Source organism: Coregonus clupeaformis, unplaced genomic scaffold (genome assembly GCF_020615455.1).
Source record: "Coregonus clupeaformis isolate EN_2021a unplaced genomic scaffold, ASM2061545v1 scaf0892, whole genome shotgun sequence".
Lineage (NCBI taxonomy): Eukaryota > Metazoa > Chordata > Actinopteri > Salmoniformes > Salmonidae > Coregonus > Coregonus clupeaformis.
The window spans coordinates 33,370-54,710 of NW_025534346.1; the positions used below are offsets into that span (position 1 = coordinate 33,370).

Genomic DNA, 21,341 nt, shown 5'->3' on the forward strand with positions numbered 1-21,341 from the left:
AATGAACCAACTAAAAACAAAGGCTGAATGTACTGCCTATATTTTCATGGGAACGCACTGTCTATTATTTAATTAGATCAGGTTAGGACAGCACATACAAACTGCATTTATTCCAATAAAAATACAGGATATTATTAGGGTGATAAATAAAAGGCAGTTGCTCCATGACACATATATTTTAAGGGAAACGCACTGTCTATTATTTAATTTGATCAGGGCAGGGCAGGGCAGGGAAGCACATACAATCTGCATTTAGTCCAATAAAAATACATGATATTATTAAGGTGATAAATAAAAGGCAGTTGCTCCATGACACATATCTTTTGAGGGAAACGCACTGTCTATTATTTAAATTGATCAGGGCAGGGCAGGGCAGGACAGCACATACAAACTGCATTTAGTCCAATAAAAATACATAATATTTTTAGGGTGATAAATAAAAGGCAGTTGCTCCATGACACATATATTTTGAGGGAAACGCACTGTCTATTATTTAAATTGATCAGGGCAGGGCAGGGCAGCACATACAAACTGCATTTAGTCCAATAAAAATACATGATATTATTAGGGTGATAAATAAAAGGCAGTTGCTCCATGACACAAGAGTACTCTGTAGTGGAACAAGAAGCTTACAGCACCTGGTATTCCCAGCCGGTCTCCCATCCAATTACTATCCAGGCCCGACTCTGCTTAGCTTCCGAGATCAGACAAGATCGGGCATTTTCAGGCTGGTATGGCCGTAATCTTGAGAAAAAATATTGGTACACTATATAAAGACATGAACAAAATTTACCAGTGATTCGAATTTCCGTGCAACTTAATGAACCGACTAAAAACAAAGGCTGAATGTACTGCCTATATGTTGAGGGAAACTCTTTGTCTATTATTTAATTTGACCAGGGCAGGGCAGCACATACAAACTGCATTTAGTCCAATAAAAATACATGATATTATTAGGGTGATAAATAAAAGACAGTTGCTCCATGACACATATATTTTGAGGGAAACGCACTGTCTATTATTTAAATTGATCAGGGCAGGGCAGGGCAGCACATACAAACTGCATTTAGTCCAAAAAAAATACATGATATTATTAGGGTGATAAATAAAAGGCAGCTGCTCCATGACACAAGAGTACTCTCTAGTGGAACAAAAAGCGTACAGCACCTGGTATTCCCAGGCGGTCTCCCATCCAAGTACTAACCAGACCCGATCCTGCTTAGTTTCCGAGATCGGACGAGATCAGGCATATTCAGGATGGTATGGCCGTAAGCGCAGGAACAACTCTTGGTACACTATATAAAGACATGAACAAAATGTATCAGTGATTCGTATTTCCATGTAACTTAATGAACAAACTAAAAACAAAGACTGAAAGTACTTCCTATATTTTCAGGGAAACGCACTGTCTATTATTTAATTTGATCAGGTTAGGACAGCACATACAAACTGCATTTAGTCCAATAAAAATACATGATATTATTAGGGTGATAAATAAAAGGCAGTTGCTCCATGAAACATATATTTTGAGGGAAACGCACTGTCTATTATTTAATTTGATCAGGGCAGGGCAGGGCAGCACATACAAACTGCATTTAGTCCAATACAAATACATGATATTATTAGGGTGATAAATAAAAGGCAGTTGCTCCATGACACAAGAGTACTCTCTAGTGGAACAAGAAGCTTACAGCACCTGGAATTCCCAGGCAATCTCCCATCCAAGTACTATCCAGGCCCGATCCTGCTTAGCTTCCGAGATCGGACGAGATCAGGCATATTCAGGCTGGTATGGCCGTAAGCGCCGGATCAACTCTTGGTACACTATATAAAGACATGAACAAAATGTATCAGTGATTCGTATTTCCATGCAACTTAATGAACCGACTAAAAACAAAGGCTGAATGTAGTGCCTATATTTTCTGGGAAACGCACTGTCTATTATTTAATTTGATCAGGTTAGGACAGCACATACAAACTGCATTTAGTACAATAAAAATACATGATATTATTAGGGTGATCAATAAAAGGCAGTTGCTCCATGACACATATATTTTGAGGCAAACGCACTGTCTATTATTTAAATTGATCAGGGCAGGGCAGGGCAGCACATACAAACTGCATTTAGTCCAATAAAAATACATGATATTATTAGGGTGATAAATAAAAGGCTGTTGCTCCATGACACAAGAGTACTCTCTAGTGGAACAAGAAGCTTACAGCACCTGGTATTCCCAGGCAGTCTCCCAGCCAAGTCCGACTCTGCTAAGCTTCCGAGATCAGATGAGATTGTGCATATTCAGGCTGGTATGGCCGTAAACTTGAGAACAAATCTTGGTACACTATATAAAGACATGAACAAAATGTATCAGTGATTAGTATTTCCATGCAACTTAATGAACCGACTAAAAACAAAGGCTGAATGTACTGCCTATATTTTCAGGGAAACGCAATGTCTATTATTTAATTTGATCAGGTTAGGACAGCACATACAAACTGCATTTAGTCCAATAAAAATACAGGATATTATTAGGGTGATAAATAAAAGGCAGTTGCTCCATGACACAGATATTTTGAGGGAAACGCACTGTCTATTATTTAAATTGATCAGGGCGGGCAGGGCAGGGCAGGGCAGCACATACAAACTGCATTTAGTCCAATAAAAATACATGATATTATTAGGGTGATAAATAAAAGGCAGTTGCTCCATGGCACATATATTTTGAGGGAAACGCACTGTCTATTATTTAAATTGATCAGGGCAGGGAAAGACAGCACATACAAACTGCATTTAGTCCAATAAAAATACATTATATTATTGGGGTGATAAATAAAATGCAGTTGCTCCATGACACATATATTTTGAGGGAAACGCACTGTCTATTATTTAAATTGATCAGGGCAGGGCAGGGCAGCACATACAAACTGCATTTAGTCCAATAAAAATACATGATATTATTAGGGTGATAAATAAAAGGCAGTTGTTCCACGACACAAGAGTACTCTCTAGTGGAACAAGAAGCTTACAGCACCTGGTAATCCCAGCCGGTGTCCCATCTAAGTACTAACCAGGCCCGATCCTGCTTAGCTTCCGAGATCGGACGAGATCAGGTATATTCAGGCTGGTATGGCCGTAAGCACAGTAACAACTCTTGGTACACTATATAACGACATGAACAAAATGTATCAGCGATTCGTATTTCCGTGCAACTTAATGAACCGACTAAAAACAAAGGCTGAATGTACTGCCTATATTTTGAGGGAAACGTACTGTCTATTATTTAATTTGATCAGGGCAGGGCAGGGCAGCACATACAAACAGCATTTAGTCCAATAAAAATTCATGATATTATTAGGGTGATAAATAAAAGGCAGTTGCTCCATGACACATATATTTTGAGGGAAATGCACTGTTTATTATTTAAATTGATCAGGGCAGGGCAGGGCAGCACATACAAACTGCATTTAGTCCAATAAAAATACATGATATTATTAGGGTGATAAATAAAAGGCAGTTGCTCCATGACACAAGAGTACTCTCTAGTGGAACAAAAAGCTTACAGCACCTGGTATTCCCAGGCAGTCTCCCATCCAAGTACTAACCAGGCCCGATCCTGCTTAGCTTCCGAGATCAGACGAGAGCGGGCGTATTCCGGCTGGTATGGCCGTAAGCATGGGAACAAATCTTGGTACAGTATATAAAGACATGAACAAAATGTATCAGTGATTAGTATTTCCATGCAACTTAATGAACCGACTAAAAACAAAGGCTGAATGTACTGCCTATATTTTCAGGGAAACACATCGTATATTATTTAATTTGATCAGGTTAGGACAGCACATACAAACTGCATTTAGTCCAATAAAAATACATGATATTATTAGGGTGATAAATAAAAGGCAGTTGCTCCATGACACATATATTTTGAGGGAAACGCACTGTCTATTATTTAAATTGATCAGGGCAGGGCAGGGCAGGGCAGCACATACAAACTGCATTTAGTCCAATAAAAATACATGATATTATTAGGGTGATAAATAAAAGGCAGTTGCTCCATGACACAAGAGTACTCTCTAGTGGAAAAAAAAGCTTACAGCACCTGCTATTCCCAGGCAGTCTCCCATCCAACTACTAACCAGGCCCGATCATGCTTAGCTTCCGAGATCGGACGACATCGGGCATATTCTGGCTGGTATGGCAGTAAGCACAGGAACCACTCTTGGGACACAATATAAAGAAATGAACAAAATGTATCAGTGATTCGTATTTCCATGCAACTTAATGAACCGACTAAAAACAAAGGCTGAATGTACTGTCTATATTTTGAGGGAAACGCACTGTCTATTATTTAATTTGATCAGGGCAGGTTAGGGCAGCACACACAAACTGCATTTAGACCAATAAAAATACATGATATTATTAGGGTGATAAATAAAAGGCAGTTGCTCCATGACACATATATTTTGAGGGAAACGCACTGTCTATTATTTAATTTGACCAGGGCAGGGCAGCACATACAAACTGCATTTAGTCCAATAAAAATACATGATATTATTAGGGTGATAAATAAAAGGCAGTTGCTCCATGACACAAGAGTACCCTCTAGTGGAACAAAAAGCTTACAGCACCTGGTATTCCCAGGAGGTCTCCCATCCAAGTATTAACCAGGCCCGATCCTGATTAGCTTCCGAGATCGGACGAGATCAGGTATATATTTTTTTATTTTAAATTTTTTATTTTTTATCAAAAAATTCAATTTTTTACAATATTTACAGTACAATATTACAAAGAACAATACAGAAGACACTAGCCTAACATAGGCAGGTGAACAATTCACCCCCTATCAAATCAAAGAACCCAAAGAAATAAAAATACAAAAAAAAACTATTATACAAAAAAAACAGACATGACTAAGACATAACAAATTCCAAATTTTCAAATAATTCACAACATCATAGTCTGGATCAGTATCAGCCTTTTCAAGTTCATGCAACATCCTATTTCTAAGCATTGTTTCTTTCTGCTTATCTAACCGGTTGGGATTTCTAGCATACCTAATACTCCTGTTTTTTACTTTTCCTTTCACTTCCTCCCACCATAAACACACATTCTCTTTTAACAGTACATTAGACATTTCATCATTAATACATTCAACAATTTCATTTCTATATCCTTCCTCCTTTAACAGACTGGCATTTAAACACCAGACACCTCCCCCTCTCCTCTCCACACCAAAACCCATTTGAAATGACATTACTGCGTGATCACTATATGCTGTAAAGTTATATGACATCTTCTTAACATGCTGCACCAATTCTTGTTTTGCTAGACATAAATCAATTCTGCTTTGTTTTAATTCCTTTAGCACCACCTGCCTTCTAGAAAACACTCTTCTGTTTGGATTTTCAGCCCTCCATATATCTACTAGATTCTCCTCATTCATAAGTTTCCATAATGCATTTCTAGAAGAGTCATATCTGAATCTAGCACAACTAGAGGCATCCATTCTACTACACCTCACATTAAAGTCTCCTATCAATATACAGTTTTCTGAGCACAGTGTTTTTAAGTTGTGAAACATTTCTCTCCTTTCAGATTCAATGTTTGAAGCATAAACATTGATTAAACGAAAAACTACATTTTGCACTTCAAATTCAATTGCAATAAGTCTGCCATCATTGTCAGCATATATTTGTTTTACATTTTGAACCACATCGTTTTTTATCAAAATAGCCACACCACATGTTTTATCACTTCCATGACTACAAAAAAATTAAATCAGACCATTTACTCTTAATCTCCTGTATTTTGGAATCTGTCCAATTGGTCTCTTGAAAACACAACATGTCTGCCTTAACAGACACTAAAACCTGCTCAAATTTGCTCATGTTTCTCAAACTGTTACCATTTAGGGATGCGACTGTAATCATTAGTAATGTGTGCAGAGGTATAATCAGAGCAAAACAAGTCCTTTCAAAACCTACTTTTTCTTTTTCCAAATCCCATCATCTCCCTAGTTTTCGACAATGACCTCTTATTTTTTGCAAACAACTGATGATCCTCACTATCTATTTCATCCTCCGTCTCCTGATTTGGAGCGGCAGGGAAGCCTTTTGAAAAGTGCGCTTTAACAGTGCCAGTGACTTCAGTGGACCCAGCTCGCTCTTTGGTGTCATTTTTACACACGCTTGAAACTGGCTCAGGCACCTGAGAAGCACCTTGCACCATCTCTACCTGTGTATGTATTTCACCCATCATGTGCTGCTGTTCCACCTTGTCAGCAGCAGAGACCAAAACTGCGTCTCGTGTTTTGCCAGAAGACATTACAGGCTCTTCAGGCATATCTGCCACTGTCTCTGAAGTCACACTCCCCATGTCACTCTCTTTTTCTCCCTCCATAAACACACTCCCCTCCTCTTCCTCAGAAGTGAGGTCCATTGTTTGCAAAAGTAAGTGATCTTTTCCCTTCTTACAGCTACATCTAACTTTCGGTCTGTCACACATTTCACACACATTACCTATGTTCAAACATTCTCTGGCATAATGCCCTTGTTCACTACATTTATGGCAAGTGAATTCTGGACATTCCTTAAGTATGTGCCCCGGCTGAATACATCTCTACATACCTTCACTTGATTGTCATGGATTACACGAAAATATTCAAATCCCTCGACAGTGTTAAATTTGGTAGAATATGGCAAGGATTGCACATTGTCTGTGAACTTCACCTTGCAAAATCTCGTCCCGTCTACAATGTCTGTTCCTGGCCACATCCTCCTCTTGATTGGCGTGGTCGCCTTCACTTTCCAGCCTCTTAGTTTCTCATATATCTCCCCATCTGTAATGTATGCAGGCAAGTTCAAAAAGGACACCACAAGCTCATCGTTCCCTAGCTCTTTAGCCATGATTTGACAGTTCTTTATCTTTAGCCCGTCCATTAGTCTTTCTTTTCCCTTTACATGAGACATTGTTATTTCATACTTATTTCCGTCTCTCATTCTACATCCAAGTATTGTTCCACAAACTTCCCTTATTCCTCTCAGCAATTCCATCGTTGTTATTTTCCCTTCTCCAATTATTTCCACGTTCACCGTCAGTTCCTTCTCATACTTTCTTTTCTTCAGTTCTTCATTTGAAATTCTGATTTCACTGTTGTCCTTTCTCGTCGTCGTTTGTATTCTTGATGTTGACGCCATGTTGTCCATCCGGTTATTTTAATCAATATCCCCCAAACAGCTCACGCCGATGGGGGATAATAACAAAAAAGTTTCAAAGAAAATCAACTACAATCACACACAAACTTTCAAACTTATAAATCAAAAAAACCTCCAAACAAACGATATCCTCTCTCAAGCACTCAGACACCTGCCGCTCATCCACTTCCTGAAATTCCAAAAAGGGGCGTATTCAGGCTGGTATGGCCGTAAGCGCAGTAACAACTCTTGGTACACTATATAACGACATGAACAAAATGTATCAGTGATTCGTTTCCGTGCAACTTAATGAACCGACTAAAAACAAAGGCTGAATGTACTGCCTATATTTTGAGGGAAACGTACTGTCTATTATTTAATTTGATCAAGGCAGGGCAGGGCAGCACATACAAACAGCATTTAGTCCAATAAAAATACATGATATTATTAGGGTGATAAATAAAAGGCAGTTGCTCCATGACACATATATTTTGAGGGAAATGCACTGTTTATTATTTAAATTGATCAGGGCAGGGCAGGGCAGCACATACAAACTGCATTTAGTCCAATAAAAATACATGATATTATTAGGGTGATAAATAAAAGGCAGTTGCTCCATGACACAAGAGTACTCTCTAGTGGAACAAAAAGCTTACAGCACCTGGTATTCCCAGGCAGTCTCCCATCCAAGTACTAACCAGGCCCGATCCTGCTTAGCTTCCGAGATCAGACGTATTCCGGCTGGTATGGCCGTAAGCATGGGAACAAATCTTGGTACACTATATAAAGACATGAACAAAATGTATCAGTGATTAGTATTTCCATGCAACTTAATGAACCGACTAAAAACAAAGGCTGAATGTACTGCCTATATTTTCAAGGAAACACATTGTATATTATTTAATTTGATCAGGTTAGGACAGCACATACAAACTGCATTTAGTCCAATAAAAATACATGATATTATTAGGGTGATAAATAAAAGGCAGTTGCTCCATGACACATATATATTTTTTTTTTTTTGAGAACTCTGTTTATTAAGTTTTACACACACACAAACAAGACAAAGCAATATAAATAATATACTCAACTAGACAAAAATACAAATAATACATATAAAGAAAAAAATAACTTTAAAGATACCATACTTTAGACAAGTTAAACACACCAGGCAGAAGGCTACAAAAGGTTAAAGGGCAATCTATAGTATAGGGACAGAGCAAACACCTCACCATTGTTCCTGTGAACAGTTAAGGGATGGGGTGGAGAAATGCAACCACTCACAGACAGTCAAGGCCACAGACCAATCATCCACTGGACCAAAAATAAAAAAGTTTACAATGCTTTAAAATAAAAATGAATATTGATAATTTTATGTAGGCGTGAACAGAATTAAAAAATAAAAATAACTGGGAAAAACAAGCTCACACCTTAGTCTCTGCCCGGGCGAGATGAACAAGGCATCCGGAGGTCACAATCAATAAGCACATCAACCTTAATGCCCCCCACCCCCACCCCAGAAAAAAACACAGAGAAATGCTCATCCAACCCCTAAGTCACAGGGGGTCAAATACAGACTTATTTTGGTTTTAATAGGAATGCCATCAGAGGATGGACTGTTTAAAGTAAGACCGGAATGGAGCCCAAGCCTCATTAAACAGTTTGGGGTTCCCACGTGAATTGAATTTAATTTTTTCTAGTTTCAGAGAGCACAACACATCTCTCACCCAATATTTATAAGATGGGGGAGCTGCCATCTTCCAGTTCTGTAGTATTAGCCGTCTAGCTAAAAGAGTTGTATAAGCAACAGTGTCCGACTGGATTCTTGACAGGGGGGTGCTTATGGGCAGTACTCCAAAAAGGGCTGTAAGGGGAGAGGGATCTATAACAGTGTTATATATATCAGAGAAACATTTAAATATTAATTCCCAGAAACCTGACAGTTTATGACAGCCCCAGAACATATGCAACAGTGTGGCCGGTTCAATTTTACATCTGACACAGGTAGGATCAAAATCAGAGAATATTCTTCCAAGTCTGGCCCCAGACCAGTGGATACGGTGAACCACCTTGAATTGAATGAGGCTGTGTCTAGTGCTAAAAGAGGACGAATGCACCCTGCGCAGCACAGATTCCCAGGTGTCTTCCCCAAGTTCCTCCCCCAAATCCTTTTCCCATCGAGTCTTTAAAGGCACCAAAGAAGGGTTCTGTAAGTCATGAATGATTGCATATACATCTGAAATTGCGCCCCTAGGAAGCTTGTTCAGCTCCAGGATGCTCTCTATAGCTGTATTCACAGGCCTATGGGGAAATTCAGGTGTGTTAGCTCTGACAAAGTTCCTAGTCTGGAGATAGCGGAAAAAGTGGGATTGGGGGAGGTTGAACCTTTCCTGTAACTGAGCAAAAGAGGCAAATGTATCATCAAAGAATAATTGGGCTAGTGAGGAGAGGCCTAGTGAGTGCCAGATGTCAAAAGCCCCATCATTCAAAGATGGAGGAAATAAAATGTTCTGATTGATTGGGCCTGATAGAGAAAAGCCTCGGAGGCCAAAGGCTAAGCGGAACTGATTCCAAATTTTAAGAGACTGCCTTACAATTGGGTTGACACACCTTTTGCCTAGGGACACTGGGAGAGACGAGCACAACACAGAAGAAAGTGCAGCAGGTTTACACGATTCAGACTCCATCTGGACCCAGATTGGTCTAGGGCCAGTAGGATCAGTCTGCAGCCAGTACAGAAGGGCTCTGAAATTTGCAGCCCAATAGTATGTCTGAAAATTTGGTAGAGCTAAACCCCCAATGACTTAGGCTTCTGTAAATGTTTTCTACCAATCCGTGGTACCTTGCCATCCCAAATAAAATGCATGAATGTTTGATCCAGTGAAATAAAAAAAGATTTTGGAATAAAAATGGGTAGACATTGAAATAAATATAGAAATTTGGGCAACACACTCATTTTAATGACATTAATCCTTCCGATAAGAGAAAGAGGTAGCGCATTCCAAAAAAGCAAAAGATTGTTTCAAACTGTCTGCTAGAGCAACCAAGTTTTCCTGAAACAGATTTGAATATTTCCTTGTCACTTTAACTCCCAAGTAGGTGAATTGATCCCGGACAATCCTAAACTGAGAACTTGTAAAAGAGCACTTTAAAGCAGCCTTGTTTACAGGAAAAAGCTCACTCTTGCCTAGATTCAGCTTGTACCCTGAGATTGATCCAAACCTTTTAAGAACAGATAAGGCGCGTGGCAATGAGGTATCAGGGTTAGAGATAAACAAAAGGAGGTCATCCGCATATAGCGAGACTTTCTGCTCTGAGCCCGTCCGGATTATTCCTTGAATGGCATCATTAGAGCGTAATGCAATGGCGAGAGGTTCGATTGCCAAAGCAAACAACAAGGGGGAGAGTGGACAGCCCTGTCTGGATCCCAGCGGTGCAAGGGAAAATAGTCAGAGGACAAGTTGTTAGTCCGTACCGAAGCCATGGGGGAAAAATAAAGAATCTTTATCCACGCAATGAATTTGGGGCCAAAGCCAAATCTATAAAGGGTGGCTGTTAGGTAATCCCACTCAACGCGGTCAAACGCTTTTTCTGCATCAAGTGAGACCACCACCTCTGGGTCCTCCGACGCAGGGGAGTACAGTATATTCATAAGGCGCCTAATATTGAAAAACAAATGCCTATTTCTCACAAAGCCAGTCTGGTCAGAGTGTATTACTTGATGCAGCGAGCCTTCCATACGGATGGCTAAAAGCTTGGCTAGGATTTTGTAATCACAGTTTAAAAGCGAGATTGGGCGAAAGGATCCACATTCCAGGGGTCTTTGTTTTTCTTTAATAGTAATGAAATTGAAGCTTGATAAAGACTAGGCGGTAGCTTTGAGGTATTAAGGCACTCTGCAAATAGTCGAGACAAGAATGGGCAAAGCAGACCAGAAAACGTCCTGTAAAATTCGGTTGGAAAACCATCCGGACCCGGTGATTTACCGCTTTTCATTGCGGACACTGCTGTTGCAATCTCCTCAGGTGTAAATTATTCTTCTAGATAGTCATGGGTGTCTGTATCAATTGAAGGCATATTCAGGCCATTAAAGAAGGAATCAATCAGCAAAGGGTCTTGAGGGGATTCAGAGGTGTATAGCGCAGAATAAAATTCTTTGAATTGATCATTGATCTCTTTATGTATAACTGTGGTGGCACCAGACGGGGTCCTTATTTGTGGGATTAAACGTGAGGCCTCAGATTTACGGATCTGATGTGCAAGGAGTTTACTGGCCTTGTCGCCTTGTTCATACACTCTGTACCGAGCTCGCAAGAGTAGCTGTTCAGCTTGCCTGGTAGAAAGCTCATCAAATTCAGATTGGAGTAGTTGGCGCTCTTTATGCAGATCAGAGGAAGGAACCGTGGCATACTTCTCATCCAATGTGGCTATGGATTCGCTCAGGTCCCGGAAGTCGCTGAGAGCGAACTCTGTTTTGGTTGGCTGTATAAGAAATAATTTGGCCACGTAGGTATGCTTTGAGAGACTCCCATATGGTAGAGCAGGACATACCTGGTGTTGAATTAGTTTCTAGGAATAAGGTGATTTCAGAAGAAATGAAATTGACAAACTCCTTATCTGAGAGTAAAATGGGGTTAAGACGCCATTGATAACACATAGGAGGTCGCTGGGGAAACTCTAGTTCAAGCACTAATGGTGAATGGTCCGAAATAAAAATACTCTTGTAAGTACACTGCCGAAGGTTAGGCAAAAGTTTTTTGTCCAAAAAGAAGTAATCAATCCGGGAGTATGTTTGATGAACATGAGAATAAAAGGAATACTGTCTATCTGTAGGATGTAGGAAACGCCAGGCCTCAAACATGGCATATTTCTGAAGAAAGGCTTGAATAAGTAGGGCACATTTAGATGGGCCTGTAGTTGTTCGTGAGGACTTGTCAAGAACTGGGGACATTTTGCAGTTGAAATCCCCCCTAAAATCAATAAATGAGAATCTAAATTGGGTATAGCAGACAAAAAGGAAGAAATGAAACTTGTGTCATCCCAATTGGGAGCATAAACACTAGCCAAAACAAGAGGGGTAGAAAACAGTTTACCGGTTACTATGACGTATCGTCCCTTAGGATCAGCGATAACCTCAGAAGCTACAAAGGGAGTGACTTTATCAACCAAAATGGCAGCCCCTCTTGATTTACTATGAAAGTTAGAGTGGAACACTTGACCAACCCAGTCCCTACGCATCCTAAAGTGCTCACCAGTCCTCAAGTGAGTCTCTTGTAGAAATGCAACATTTGCATTCAAACCCTTTAAGTGTGTCAACACCCTCTTACGTTTCACTGGGTTATTAACCCCTTTGGTGTTCCACGAAATGTATTTGATCGCATTGTTTCGGCCCCTCTGGGCATTCCCGTTATACAACCCCGTCATTAGAGCATAGAATGGAAAAGCAATGAGCGCCCAGAAACCCCAGAATAACTTGTCTCAGAGTAATAATGTACGGTGGTAGATGTTGAGAAAAAGTACCGAAAAAAAAACAAAAAAGACAGAATGACAACATTAGAACTGAACAATTCAACCCCTCCCCCCACCCCCTCCCCCATCCCAGACAGTACCTCCCCAAACGAGGTACAAGCCTAAATAGAGCATGTTCTCTTCGCACAGTATGTCTGTGAGAGTGCGGTCTTAAACCTAAACCCACAGTCCCGCTCTTTAAAGTCGTGTTTTGTTAGTGGATCAAACAGCAAAAAGAGATAATCATTTTTTAAATAAAAGAAATTAAGGTGAATCCCTTGTGCAGACGAAATTACAAAAGCACCACTTGTAGATGTATATAATTATATTCCCAGTCTTATAACAGGCATTTGAGAGAGAAAATAAAGAAAATAAATAGAATGTGTAACGGCTCTCAGCCGAAAACCTAATTTGAAGTAAGGAAATCGTAGTAAGACAATCAAAAATGATAATAATTATTATTATTATAATAGTTGTCTAGTTGAATGCTGAGACAGCTTACAACCAAGACCAAAAAACTACGTGTGCGCAACGTTTAACGCTTGCTGGGCATAAATGACGCTCAGAGCCTTAAAATGTAAGTGAAGACCCCAAAAAAACGTGTCGCCTCGGGAAGCATTTACTGTTTACTGGGTCAATGCAAACGGATGCAGTAAGCAAATAACCAAGAATATTTTGAGTCACTGAGACACTATGTAAACAAACTGAATAGGTGAGCAAGACAGCCTAGAAAACACAGGAGTATAGTAAAACCGCAATACAATGAAATTAAACTGACTGAATGCTTGTAAGGCAAGCACACTAGATGATCAAAACATTAGATCACATCAAATAAGCCTGAATGGGTACGCCAACCCCCCAACTATACAAAATTAGCCTGTTGTAGCTAAACATAGTTGTACCACAGGTGGGTTACTTACTATCCACAGTTCGCTAGCAAAAGTTGCTGAACTATGAGCAAGTTCAAGACTTCTTGATGTGACGTTGAATGTGAGAGAGAGCCTCATCCGGAGATTCAAATGTGTAGTCTTTACCATCATGAGATAGCCATAAACGGGCCGGGAATCGCAGTCCGTACTTCACACCTGGATGGTCCCGAAGTAGTCGTTTGGCCTGTCCGAAAGCTGCGCGCTGCCTGGAAACAGTGGGGGAGTAGTCCTGGTAGATGGAGAAGCTCTGTCCTTGAAAGCTCAGAGTGGTATTGCGGGCTCGTCGGAGAATCTCCATCTTCTCATGGAAAAAGTGCACTCGAAGAATTATGTCACGGGGCCTCTCCCCATCCCGGGGCTTTGGGCGCAGCGACCGGTGGGCACGATCAATCAGGGGCTTTTCATCTAAGGCTAGAACATCTTTCAGCAGCCCAGAAACGAAATCCGTGGCGCGAGGCATTTCCGCTGACTCTGGGACTGATACAAGTCTCAGGTTATTGCGGCGAGAGAATCCCTCCAAACTTACACAGCTCTCCTTCACCTTTTTCAAGTCCGCAGCTAGGCGTTTCACGTCAGCCTCCAGGGATGTAGTTAAGTCGGAGACATTTGTAGCGAAGGTCTCCAGTGCTGCAATCGTTGTAGTGTGCGACTCCATTGTTGTTTTGAGTGATGCGATTGCCGGCACCGTCTCGTTCCGCAGGATGGTTAGATCTGCTTTTAAAGTATCAGAAACCTCCTTTATTCGGGCCTCAATCGTAGCAACCACCTCCGTTTTCATTTCAACTATCTCAGAGCGTAGTAGTTTGATGGCCTCGAGAATGTTCACTTCAGCGCCGCCAGGCTACGCCGCCCCGGGTAGAGTATCAGTCCCCGGGTCGTCAGGCTCAGGGGAGGGCGGTGATGAGAGTGTGTCTTGTAGGCCGGGTTTTCTCAAAGTCATGCTTTTGGCCTTATGTTTCGTCGACATGCTGATATTTGGAAGTAAAGTAGTCTTGGTTTTTACGGGAAGGGATCACCAAAATAATATATGAAAATAAATACGGTTTTGCTGCAAAATTCACATAAACTTTAAAAATACCACGGGAGCAAACGGAAAACACGTCAGTCGCACATGGCGTCCCTCCAATCCCCCCATGACACATATATTTTGAGGGAAACGCACTGTCTATTATTTAAATTGATCAGGGCAGGGCAGGGCAGGGCAGGGCAGCACATACAAACTGCATTTAGTCCAATAAAAATACATGATATTATTAGGGTGATAAATAAAAGGCAGTTGCTCCATGACACAAGAGTACTCTCTAGTGGAAAAAAAAGCTTACAGCACCTGCTATTCCCAGGCAGTCTCCCATCCAACTACTAACCAGGCCCGATCATGCTTAGCTTCCGAGATCGGACGACATCGGGCATATTCAGGCTGGTATGGCAGTAAGCACAGGAACCACTCTTGGGACACAATATAAAGAAATGAACAAAATGTATCAGTGATTCGTATTTCCATGCAACTTAATGAACCGACTAAAAACAAAGGCTGAATGTACTGTCTATATTTTGAGGGAAACGCACTGTCTATTATTTAATTTGATCAGGGCAGGGCAGGGCAGCACACACAAACTGCATTTAGACCAATAAAAATACATGATATTATTAGGGTGATAAATAAAAGGTAGTTGCTCCATGACACATATATTTTGAGGGAAACGCACTGTCTATTATTTAATTTGACCAGGGCAGGGCAGCACATACAAACTGCATTTAGTCCAATAAAAATACATGATATTATTAGGGTGATAAATAAAAGGCAGTTGCTCCATGACACAAGAGTACCCTCTAGTGGAACAAAAAGCTTACAGCACCTGGTATTCCCAGGCGGTCTTCCATCCAAGTACTAACCAGGCCCGATCATGCTTAGCTTCCGAGATCGGACGAGATCAGGCATATTTTTTTTTTTTTTTTTTTAAATATTTTTTTTCCTTATTATTTTTTTCATATCATAGCTTCTTTATTTCACATCATATATTCACGTCTCAGCCTATGACACAGATTATGATACCATGTCATAGCTTCTTACATGCTTTTATAGCAACTGGTATTCCAAGGTGGTCCCCCATCCAAGTACTAACCAGCCCTAAACCTGCTTAGCTTCCGAGATCGATACGAGATCGGGCGTATTCAGGCTGGTATGGCCGTAAACGCAGGAACAACTCTTGGTACACTATATAAAGACATGAACAAAATGTATCAGCGATTCGTATTTCCATGCAACTTAATGAAATGACTAAAAACAAAGGCTGAATGTACTGCCTATATTTTCAGGGAAACGCACTGTCTATTATTTAATTTGATCAGGTTAGGACAGCATATACAAACTGCATTTAGTCCAATAAAAATACAGGATATTATTAGGGTGATAAATTTACATTTACGTCATTTAGCAGACGCTCTTACCCAGAGCGACTTACAAATAGGTGCATTCACCTTATAGCCAGGGGGGGGGTAGAAGGATTACTTTATCCTATCCCAGGTATTCCTTAAAGAGGTGGGGTTTCAAATGTCTCCGGAAGGTGGTGAGTGACTCCGCTGTCCTGGCGTCGTGAGGGAGCTTGTTCCACCATTGGGGTGCCAGAGCAGCGAACAGTTTTGACTGGGCTGAGCGGGAACTATGCTTCCGCAGAGATAGGGGAGCCAGCAGGCCAGAGGTGGATGAACGCAGTGGGTGTAGGGACTGATCAGAGCCTGAAGGTACGGAGGTGCCGTTCCCCTCACAGCTCCGTAGGCAAGCACCATGGTCTTGTAGCAGATGCGAGCTTCAACTGGAAGCCAGTGGAGTGTGCGGAGGAGCGGGGTGACGTGAGAGAACTTGGGAAGGTTGAACACCAGACGGGCTGCGGCATTCTGGATGAGTTGTAGGGGTTTAATGGCACAGGCAGGGAGCCCAGCCAACAGCGAGTTGCAGTAATCCAGACAGGAGATGACAAGTGCCTGGATTAGGACCTGTGCCGCTTCCTGTGTAAGGCAGGGTCGTACTCTCCGAATGTTGTAGAGCATGAACCTACAGGATCGGGTCACCGCCTTGATGTTAGCGGAGAACGACAGGGTGTTGTCCAGGGTCACGCCAAGGCTCTTCGCACTCTGGGAGGAGGACACAACGGAGTTGTCAACCGTGATGGCGAGATCATGGAACGGGCAGTCCTTCCCCGGGAGGAAGAGCAGCTCCGTCTTGCCGAGGGTTCAGCTTGAGGTGGTGATCCGTCATCCATACTGATATGTCTGCCAGACATGCAGAGATGCGATTCGCCACCTGGTTATCAGAAGGGGGAAAGGAGAAGATTAGTTGTGTGTCGTCAGCGTAGCAATGATAGGAGAGGCCATGTGAGGATATGACAGAGCCAAGTGACTTGGTGTATAGCGAGAATAGGAGAGGGCCTAGAACTGAGCCCTGGGGGACACCAGTGGTGAGAGCACGTGGTGCCGAGACAGCTTCTCGCCACGCCACTTGGTAGGAGCGACCGGTCAGGTAGGACGCAATCCAAGAGTGAGCTGCGCCGGAGATGCCCAGCTCGGAGAGGGTGGAGAGGAGGATCTGATGGTTCACAGTATCAAAGGCAGCAGACAGGTCTAGAAGGACAAGAGCAGAGGAGAGAGAGTTAGCTTTAGCAGTGCGGAGAGCCTCTGTGACAAAGAGAAGAGCAGTCTCAGTTGAATGACCAGTCTTGAAACCTGACTGGTTTGGATCAAGAAGGTCATTCTGAGAGAGATAGCAAGAGAGTTGGCTAAAGACGGCACGCTCAATAGTTTTGGAGAGAAAAGAAAGAAGGGATAGTGGTCTGTAGTTGTTGACATCAGAGGGATCGAGTGTTGGTTTTTTGAGAAGGGGTGCAACTCTCGCTCTCTTGAAGACGGAAGGGACATAGCCAGCGGTCAAGGATGAGTTGATCAGCGAGGTGAGGTAAGGGAGAAGGTCACCGGAAATGGTCTGGAGAAGAGAGGAGGGGATAGGGTCAAGCGGGCAGGTTGTTGGGCGACCTGCTGTCACAAGTCGCAAGATTTTATCTGGAGAGAGAGGGGAGAAAGAAGTCAAAGCATAGGGTAGGGCAGTGTGAGCAGGACCAGCAGTGTCATTTGACTTAACAAACGAGGATCGGATGTCGTCAACCTTCTTTTCAAAATGGTTGACGAAGTCATCCACAGAGAGGGAGGAGGGGGGATTCAGCAGGGAGGAGAATGTGGCAAAGAGCTTCCTAGGGTTAGAGGCGGATGCTTGGAATTTAGAGTGGTAGAAAGTGGCCTTAGCAGCAGAAACAGATGAAGAAAATGTAGAGAGGAGGGAGTGAAAAGATGCCAGGTCTGCAGGGAGTCTAGTTTTCTTCCATTTCCGCTCAGCTGCCCGGAGCTCTGTTCTGTGAGCTCGCAATGAGTCATCAAGCCACGGAGCTGGAGGGAGGACCGAGCCGGCCGGGAGGATAGGGGACATAGAGAGTCAAAGGATGCAGAAAGGGAGGAGAGGAGGGTTGAGGAGGCAGAATCAGGAGATTGGAGGGAGAAGGATTGAGCAGAGGGAAGAGATGATAGGATGGAAGAGGAGAGAGTAGCGGGAGAGAGAGAGCGAAGGTTGCGACGGCGCATTACCATCTGTGTAGGGGCAGAGTGAGTAGTGTTGGAGGAGAGGGAGATAGAAAAGGATACAAAGTAGTGGTCGGAGACTTGGAGGGGAGTTGCAGTGAGATTAGTAGAAGAACAGCATCTAGTAAAGATGAGGTCAAGCGTATTGCCTGCCTTGTGAGTAGGGGGGGACGGTGAGAGGGTTAGGTCAAAAGAGGAGAGGAGTGGAAAGAAGGAGGCAGAGAGAAATGAGTCAAATTTAGACGTAGGGAGGTTGAATACCTGGGAATACCTGGGATAGGATAAAGTAATCCTTCTAACCCCCCCCAAATTGTAAAGTGGTTATCCCACTGGCTATAGGGTGAACGTACCAATTTGTGAGTCGCTCTGGCTAAGAGCGTCTGCTAAATGACGTTAATGTGCCCTTGAGCAAGGCACTTGACCCTAATTGCTCCTGTAAGTCGCTCTGGTTAAGAGCGTCTGCTAAATGACTAAAATGTAAATGTAAAATGTTGAAATCCCCCAGAACTGTGAGTGGTGAGCCATCCTCAGGAAAGGAACTTATCAAGGCGTCAAGCTCATTGATGAACTCTCCAAGGGAACCTGGAGGGCGATAGATGACAAGGATATTAAGCTTAAATGGGCTAGTGACTGTGACAGCATGGAATTCAAATGAGGAGACAGACAGATGGGTCAGGGGAAAAATTGAGAATGTCCACTTGGGAGAGATGAGGATTCCTGTGCCACCACCCCGCTGACCAGATGCTCTCGGGGTATGCGAGAACACATGGTCAGACGAGGAGAGAGCAGCAGGAGTAGCAGTGTTTTCAGTGGTAATCCATGTTTCCGTCAGCGCCAAGAAGTCGAGGGACTGGAGGGTAGCATAGGCTGGGATGAAGTCTGCCTTGTTGGCAGCAGAACGGCAGTTCCAGAGGCTGCCTGAGACCTGGAACTCCACGTGGGTCGTGCGTGCAGGGACCACCAGGCTAGTGAGGCAGCAGCCACGCGGTGCGAGGTGTTTGTGTAGCCTGTGTGGAGGAGAGAACAGGGATAGGCAGAGGCATAGTTGACAGGCTGCAGCAGATGGCTACAATAATGCAGAGGAGATCGGAATAAAATGAACTAAACATCAGGGAAAGGAGAGAGCGGGGCCTCCCTCACCACAACTCCCAAATATAACTCTCCCAACTTCCACCTCAGAAACTATAATTGTTGTAAACTACAGCGGCTCAATGTTTTCTAGGAATAGACTAACCTAGTTAATTCAGCTAGCTAACTAGGTGCAGTATTATTCCGTGAAAAACGTCCAGGCACCTCATCATAAGACGCCACAGCCAGCTAGCATGCCGGTCTCCAACAGCAGGGTTTAGCGCCAATACTCAGCCACAACAACCACCAGTGTATCAACACACAAGCAGATCGTCCGTGTCTAACGTTGTGGGTTAGTCCCGACAGCTTGAGCGAGTCCGTCGTCAATTTATTCAGCCAGTTAGTTAGCTAGAATAGTTAGCAAACTAGCTAGCCATTGCTTTCAGACAAAGAAGAACCCCTCCTTTCATGGCACGAACACACAGAGAGAGCCAAACTAACGTTAACTAGTCACCCATGTCCCAAATTCCTTGAGCGACTCGGGCTATCAATATGTAAAAAACTAAACACAAGTGTAGGTTATGACTTACCCCTAGCAGCTACTGTTAGCTAGCCAAGTGCAAAGCTAGCCACTGAATTGACTCAGCCAGTTCGCGTCTGTTCGCTCGGTCGTTCCAGCTATTGTTTACAAGTAGCTATCCAGGTTGCAACAAGCTTGCTAATTTTCGAGCACAGTAGCCACTTGCTGCCTAACGTTAACGGTTCAGACAATGAGGTTAGAAAACAGCTGAATGGTAGGCAATTATTGTATGTAATTATTGTAGGCAGCCAGCTAATAAAACAACTATTGAAAGGTGTGTGTGTGTGTGTGTGTGTGTGCATGTAAAAATACCTAAATTAATGTGTAGCTCCCAACCTACAACCTATATACTTATTATGGACACAGTATGCTTACATTATTAGTTATCTTGTTATTAGTTATTGTTATTAGTCCCATCCTTCAACTCCATTCGACACCACCCATCTATCTCTTAACACCATCCATATAGGATTTCTATTTGCCATATATTTTTCAACTGTACTGTGATGTTTTACAAAAGTTCTGAACCTTTCTATTCTCATTGTTTCTACAGATTGTAAATTGCATTTTTTTTTGTTGTTGCTAAAAGTATTATTATATTATTGATCGATTTACTATGACTTTTCAGATCACCCAGTAATGCTATCTGTAAGGTTAGCTCCAGGTAAATAAGCAACAAATGGACAGTACCAAAACAAATGATCTAATGATTCTCTCTTCGCAGCAAAATCTGCAGAGCTGGGAAGATTGTATCCCCCATATAAATAACATTCTATTGGTAGCAAGAATTGTATATAATAATTTATAAAAACTATGCCATGGGATCGGTACGGGATCGGTACGTCAAAAATCTCTTCCTAACTATTTTGCAATCTATATGGGATGCCTGTCAATCCTTTGGTCCTTAAATGAAACGGGTATACTTTTTTAATTATCACAGTTTTCTTTAACCAATTATGTTCTTTAATGCAAGGCCGACAGACAAGTTCCTTACTTTCTCCCCCTTCCAATTTCCTCTTCAATTTTTGCGGTAAGGCTGCAATTATTTGGTTGTAATTTTGGGTAGAGCAGACATTTCCATATATTTTTGTTAGCTGCATGTGCGACAACTCCACCAGTCCTACCGATGATATCATTTACGAAGATTATACCATTTTTAAACATTTTGTCAAAAAAAAAAAAATGTTTTGTCAATTAGTATATTTGAGTTTAACCACAATATTTGTTGCATTATTTGTTCTGTCGTTTCTGGAGGATTACATTGAAATTGCAACCAACTTTCTATGGCTTGTTTTAGAAATTGTGATATTTGGGAGATGATTTCCTTTTTAAATAACTGAAAGTGAGAGGTTGTAATCTGAGTAAAGGGAAAAAGGCCATTGTCTCACCCAATGTTCAAGAATCTTACTAATTTGCTGGAGAACCAGTTCGCATTTAAG

At 42.1% G+C, this 21,341-nt stretch overlaps 4 non-coding genes and 5 pseudogenes across 4 annotated transcripts; all 9 read right to left on the minus strand.

The window, feature by feature from the left end:
• Window positions 1–626: 626 nt before the first annotated feature.
• On the minus strand, window positions 627–745 carry LOC121559359 (annotated as a pseudogene).
• A 410-nt stretch (window positions 746–1,155) lies between these two features.
• On the minus strand, window positions 1,156–1,274 carry LOC121559326. The gene has a single exon (XR_005998746.1). It is a non-coding gene; the product is annotated as a 5S ribosomal RNA (ribosomal RNA).
• A 410-nt stretch (window positions 1,275–1,684) lies between these two features.
• On the minus strand, window positions 1,685–1,803 carry LOC121559332. Its single transcript, XR_005998752.1, has one exon. It is a non-coding gene; the product is annotated as a 5S ribosomal RNA (ribosomal RNA).
• A 1,217-nt stretch (window positions 1,804–3,020) lies between these two features.
• Window positions 3,021–3,139, minus strand: LOC121559344. The gene has a single exon (XR_005998762.1). It is a non-coding gene; the product is annotated as a 5S ribosomal RNA (ribosomal RNA).
• Window positions 3,140–3,554: 415 nt separating this feature from the next.
• Window positions 3,555–3,673, minus strand: LOC121559337. The gene has a single exon (XR_005998756.1). It is a non-coding gene; the product is annotated as a 5S ribosomal RNA (ribosomal RNA).
• A 415-nt stretch (window positions 3,674–4,088) lies between these two features.
• Window positions 4,089–4,207, minus strand: LOC121559367 (annotated as a pseudogene).
• A 3,636-nt stretch (window positions 4,208–7,843) lies between these two features.
• LOC121559366 lies at window positions 7,844–7,952 on the minus strand (annotated as a pseudogene).
• Window positions 7,953–14,946: 6,994 nt separating this feature from the next.
• LOC121559362 lies at window positions 14,947–15,065 on the minus strand (annotated as a pseudogene).
• Window positions 15,066–15,705: 640 nt separating this feature from the next.
• LOC121559357 lies at window positions 15,706–15,825 on the minus strand (annotated as a pseudogene).
• Window positions 15,826–21,341: the final 5,516 nt, after the last annotated feature.